Raw genomic sequence first — 6,929 nt, forward strand, 5'->3', positions numbered from 1 at the left:
CCCTTTTAATCAGTGGGAACATTTTCCAACAAAGATTTTAATTAAATTATCCAGAATGAATTATTAACCTTAAATCTTGGGTTATTTTGATTTGAACGAGAGTCGTTGAAATGCCGGGGCACAAAAGGCCAGCAATTATGAGACCCTTAACTGGGCAGAGAGGAAAAAATAAGAGCAGGGGGTCATTTTCCTCAACTGCCTCCATATCTTTAAAATGGAAAACAGTGAAGGTCAAAACAAGAAAAAGAAACCCTCTGTGATTTTTTTAAAGTAGCAAATTAATATAATCCTAACGTACAGGATTATGATTAATGCTCAGTAATTATTCTATTGAAACTTGGATGCCTTTCAGAGATAACGTGGGTTTGATTTATCACTTTTTATGATCAGGATGCAGTTTTTTAAAAGAAGGTAACATTCGATTGTATTTTCTGAGGTCTGTGGTGCCAGTTTCCATTAATAAAACAGTAGAATGATTATATCTGAAAGAGACGGGGTGTTGGAGAGAGAGGAGATGAAATGCTTTCTTAAGTCTGAGATGAATAATTTGGTTTTCTGGCTAAGAGGCTTTTGGAACGGTCTAGATGAAGGGTTTGGGAGTGATGTTTTTTAAGAAAAAGAAGTGTTAAATGCTAATATTTTAGGGAAAAGACATTTATCACCTTTACATTGAATTAGGGCTGGGCGAAATAGAATTTCTTTATATCTCGATATAATTACATTCTCGATATATTTGGCTTATATCGTGATTTTTATCGTTTTCGGATAATGTGGAAAAAATATTGTGAGATAATGAAAACCAAGTAACTGTATTTGTCTAATTTGAATGCTCTGTGGCTAAAACAGAAACGTGCAATCATCAGCAGGTTGTCAGGATTTAACTATTTATTTCCTATGACACTTTCAATATAACAGATGCACTAAAAATCAAGCAACTAATTTTTTAAATAACTAAATAATAAACTAACAGGATTGCAGTTTTTGAGTAAAACTCTCAGCTAAATTACACAGTATATTCAATTTTGTCATATAAAATATATATATATATGTATAAATATTAATAATATATATATAGAGAGAGAAACATATTTTTCATATATATATATATATTTTTAATATATATGTATATTTTTAATTAATGTCATGCAAATCAGTTTTGTCGCAAATGTCTTAAAAATCAGTGAAAATATTGTCCATCTGTAAACTAGTCCATGTTTGCCTACAGGCGGCACACAAAACAGCAGTGTAGCTTAGCATTAGCATCATGCTAATGCTACATTGCAGTCACCAAATCAACACTTTTCATTAAACATTCTGTTGCTGCTATAAGTCCAGCGGGTTTGTTTTCCAGTTCTGACTGGCTCCCTATGTGGCACCAGATATTCCGCGGCTTCATCAACGGAAACTAAACGTTACATATAGAAGATTAGCGTGTATTTGTTTACCTTTCGCACAGACAAAGGAAATGGAAAGGTCCAAAATAATGTACCAAAATGAGAGCTAATTGGTGTTGGGCACTGATTGGGTTTTATTCGGTTCCGGTGCCAAAGCAGTTCTTTTGTTTCTGTGCCAATTTTGATACGTCAGTATTATAAAATAATGCCTACATCTTCCCAAATCAACACATTTTCATTACCATATTGACGTATGGCTAAGACCTCTGTGTCAAAAATTGACGTTTTGGGTGTTGTCATTTTTTGACGTGCCGACTGTTCCCACTAAATCAGCGCTCCCCAACCTCCAGGCCGCAAACCAGCGGCCCGCCCCTCTTTCGCCAGGTGGCGAATTTGCTGCTCGCTGCCTGTCAAACACGTGATCCTGAGCTAAACACCACGGCTGAGGGGCTGAGGTGTCTGAGGGGTTAATGAGGCTTTTATCTCACATGGGGGTGTGTCTCCCGCTGTTTCTGTGTCTCTTTGACTGAGTTTGAAGGCTGTCCCACATTAATAGAGGTCTTTCTTAAATTATTGTCTCGACAAAAATAAGTAAAACATCACAGTTCAGGAGACCCGAGCAGGCTGCTCCCGCTCCCTGCAGTAGCTGTCTGTCTCCGGGCGTGTGGAGTGAGCGAGCTCCACTGAAGTCCGGAAGGATGGCTGCAGACAGGACAAAAACGCTCGTATTGGATTAGTATTTTACCCGCTGATTGGGTCACTGAAAACGTCACGTGGCCAAAGCCGAGTTCCTGATTGGCTGATGCAACACAGCGACCTGTCAAACTTCTGTAATCTGCTGTGAAATGCAGCCAGACGTTCGAGCTGTGCGATGCTTGCGCTCACCCAGTCAGCGGTTTTATATGAGCCCGCCCACTATCGCAGGAAAGGCAGAAGGATTGGCTAGATGAGCACTTGGGGCCAAAATCCAAAACACATCTTGGGTTGGGGGGTGAACAGAATAAACATTTACTGAACATATTAAAAATACATTTTCAAAAATTTAAAATTTAAAAACGTAACTTTTCAACATGACTATGAATAAAAACAGGCAGGACTATTAATCCTGAATAAATCAACTTCAAACAATAAATAACGTTCAACATTTTATTCTCCATAAAATATATATTTTAAATTATACAAGTTAGAAATGAGCGCAACATAACATTATTAACATTAAAATAAAATTATCTGGAGGGTCGGATAGAATTACCCGGAGGGTCGGATCCGGGTCTTGACTTTAACACATGTGGTCTAGAACTTTAAAGTACTGAATGGAGTGGAAGTGATTTACATGTCCTAAAAAAAATTGTCTTTCAATGAAATTAAGTACAGAAATGCAGCAACTACTTTCAGTTTCGGTAGAACCGCGTAAATCACAACGGTTCCTATTGGAACCAAATTACGGTGCCCAACCGTAAGCTTATAAGTATAAATAATTAGATGCAAAAATTTACTCACCACGTGGCGACTAACTCTTTTTTTCGACAAATAGGAGAAAATGCTCGCAACTGGCGAGTAACAATTTTAAACCCTTCCAAATAAAAGTCTTTTGCGATAGACTTATTACTCTACCGAGAAAAAGTTCTATCGCGATATCTATCGTTATTGTTTTATCGCCCAGCCCTACTTTGAATTTAATCTGTAGCTGGTTTGTCTAGTTTTTTTGTAGATGACTAAGTATCAAAAACGAGTTTTTCTTAAATCAAGATAGAAAAAAATACACTTTTCAATGTTTTTGATGCTCAGTCTCTTTAATTTTTTTACTTGATGCCTGCTCTATTATCTTGCAAAAACCTATTCCCCCGCTTCCAGCGCAGTCCTTTGTATGCTCTTCTTTCCAACAAGATTTTAAACAATACCAAATTATACAGGAACACCTTAAGAGCAGCTCCTCCAAACGTGTTGAAGAAAGAAATCTCACACTCCTTTGGTCTGCCTTTCCTCATCCGATACCACCTGAAACTCCACGCAGGCACTTCTCTTTGTACCAGGAAAAAGCGACAGCCTTTTCAAAAGCCCGCTTGATTAAGCAGAGCGCGGTACAGTCGCTGCGCCCTGCGGCTGTTGTCAGGCTTGTCTCTGCACCACTGCCTCTGCTGGTGAGGTTTATCCTGTTTGTTTTGGCACGGCAGAAACATGTTTCTCTCTCTGAGCAGATATGCACCTTCACTCAGTCGAAAGGAAAACAACATTTCACAGTGGGAGAAGGAGAAAGGTGCTGAGGCAGGTGTATGCCCCGCTTCCAGGAAAGATTTTTCACTTGCAAACACAATACATAACACATCAGGTGTTCCTTTATCTGCTCTGAGGACACACCTTCATTTATGTAAACATCAGTTTATACGGCAGTATGTGGGAGCACAAAACCCAAAAGTGACTGTACCATAGATCCTCTGTTCTTTCCGGTTAACCAAAGTTTGTGTGTGTGTGAAAGTTTGAGTCTGTGTGCGTCAAACCCATTACACTGCAAATGCATTTGGGTGTGTGCCAGCACTCGCCATTGTTTGTCATTGCGTTTAATTTATATTCACACGGTGAATGTTCATTAAAGGCTGGAATCTATATTGTTCTGCATGTCACCTTTGCCTGCATTAACAAGTAGTTAAAAGAGATTCAACCAGCCGACTTACACAAAACGCCGTACGGAAGGAAGCCTGCTGTGAGCCGAAATTTGGTATTAAATAAAGTAAACAAAGCAATGTAATATTTTTGTTTAAACGTCAAGGACGTGCACGCTCAGGTGAAAGCAAAGTCATTTGTCAGCCGCTTGCTATGAAAACATCTCAATACAATGACTGTTATGATTGTTATGACAACAAATTAATGCATTAATGAAACTTTAAATGAGATATTTAAAGAATAGGGTGGAGTAATTATAACATGTGGCAGCTGGAAGGAAGGGATGGTCCTAAAGAAGACATGATTTTCAAAGTAAACTGTATCCATATATATGATCATATATTACCTTTGGAACACTAAAAAACAAGTTATTTATGAAATAGTTATTTTTGTGGACCGTTTTAATATCTGGAATTAAAACGACTAATCTCTGAGGAACCGCCTTTTGTTTCTTGTTGGTCCTGCCCATTTCACGACGTCATCCTTAAGCCTGCCCATAGACCGTCAATGAGCCCCCCGAGCCGGTTCTTGTAGTTAACGAAATAATATAGGACCGTCTATACGCATTAGCTCGTGCGTTATATGCTTACGGTATACTGCATGATTTACTTACAGGTCTGGCCTCTTCATCTGGTTTGATTGTAGGAAAGACGTTTGATCTGAGATTTAGTCTTTTGGCCAATCCACTTTGATACATGAAAAGGTTATCAAACAGTCATCCGTGAAGCGGCGGTCTTTAATTAGCAAATATTTTTTCCACAATATTTTTTTTCCATTTTTTGTGCATGTCTTTATTTCAAGTTTTTTGTCTGCTGACATGTCTAGAAGAATTGGATAAGTGAGAGTAATCAGATTAATGCAAATTGATTGTAACTATTAGAAAGTCACCTTAGGACATTAGTCCTCAACCTTTTTGAGGTCAAGACTTCTTTAATGTCAGAGAACATTTTCGCGTACGAGGCTTGATCTGATTTTTGGTTTCCCTTAACTTGTGAGTTAAAATATCAGCAGCTGGTTTAAACTTTATTTGTACATCAGATTTCATATGGAAACCATTAAATTGTGATAGATTTTCCTTAAAACTATAACTGTCAAAGTGGAAGCTAAAAAAATCTGATGCCAACTACAGCCTCGTCCAACTTTTAAAATGTGACAGATAAATGAAAAAAAAAAGAAAAAAATGGATATAATAAAAAACGTGAATCCACTGTTTGAACAACTTTATTAGCAGCATCCATGTAACAGACAGCTGGTTGCTAATTCCCGCCTTGTCGAAGTGTCCTTGGGCAAGACACTGGACCCCACCTTGCCTCTGATGGAAGGTCACCGTCAGTGTTCGGCAGGGGAGCCACCACCAGAGTGTGAATGTGTGAATGTGAATGTAAAGTGCTTTGGGCCTTCAAGGAAGATAGAAAACCGCTATTTAAATATAGGCCATTTACAAAAAATGCATATAAAAACTCCTGATTTTTGTCTGTTAAATGCAGTTTTCTCTTATTTTGAAATCAGAGAGTCTTCCTCTATTTCCTCTCAGGATATTTTCTGTGAAGACAAACTTTCCAAAGAAACTTTGTTGTCTCTGGGTTTCAGTTTAGAGGTTGACGCAACCACTTTAAGAAAGTGGCGAATGGATTTTTGACATGTGACCCAACGACTTGGCGTGTCAGGAAGTTGGATGTGGTGGAGAGATTCAAGTAGTTTTCCAAAATAAAACTTCTTTCAGAACCAGATTAGAAATAAAATAATAAGTGTTTCTTTCATGCAGCCCAGTACCAAATGACTGGTACCGGTCCACTATACTGGGATTGGAGACCACTGAATTAGGGGAGAAATTTGCAGATACATAATAATGAAACTTTCAATTTTCTTTCAAATCCTCCACAGGTCAGTTTTGTGTAAACTAGGGCTGTCAGATTTGTTGCATTAAAAACGCGTTAATCTGACATGTGCTTGACGCCGACAATTTTTTTGACGCATTAATCGCGGATTTTCTCATACGTGCCTTTCCATACCGCGTGCGGGCGTCCCGCCCCCTAACTCACCGGCTCCTCTCACTAGATCACGGGCGGGTCTCCAACCACCAAGCTGCTAGTTAGAACCGACCGGCGCTAGGACCTGGAGAGCTCCTGCACTCTAACCCGGCTCCGGTTGGCATCCAGTACCACGTCTGGTGGTACCGGCTCACGTCCGGCGCCACGTCCGGGAGCTGCGGACTCCCGACGTTCCGAACAGAAAGCGCACCGGGGACGTTTTAAATGTTCTGGAGGTTTAAGCGTGATCCAACCCCAGCATAGCGGTCTGTCTGCCGGCATATTCATCACGTGAGCTCCGCTGAGCTGCAGCCAGAGAACGCGGCGGCAGTAACAGACTGTCAAACTATCCACAGTGTATCCCGCTTTTCTCAGTCTTTAAGGTTTTAAAAAACAAAAGTTCATTGGAAATGATAAATCTCTATTTCATTCATTACTGTAGTTCAGCAGAGGAGGAAAAGATTTGGTCCTGATAAAAAATGAACATGAAAATGGAAATTTTATTTTGATGTTTTTTATTTTATTTTACTGAACGTTGATTGAAGTTTAGAATTTAAAATGCCCTTCACTTGCACTTGGGCTTTTGTTAGGCATTTTATGTTACAGCCTTTTATTGTTAAGAAAGTTTATCTCAATACAATGTTACAAAATAAAGTATTTTTGATGAAAACTATTAATTTTGCCATTCTTGTTTTCATAATTAATGTAGAACTGCTAAATTCCACGAAGTACACATTTTTTTCCTAAAAAAAGGCCACATATTAATTTGCGATTAATCACGAGTTAACTCTGGACAGTGTGATTAATCGCCATTAAAAATTTTAATCGCCTGACAGCTCTAGTG

This window comes from Oryzias melastigma, linkage group LG17 (genome assembly GCF_002922805.2).
Source record: "Oryzias melastigma strain HK-1 linkage group LG17, ASM292280v2, whole genome shotgun sequence".
NCBI classification, from domain to species: Eukaryota; Metazoa; Chordata; class Actinopteri; order Beloniformes; family Adrianichthyidae; genus Oryzias; species Oryzias melastigma.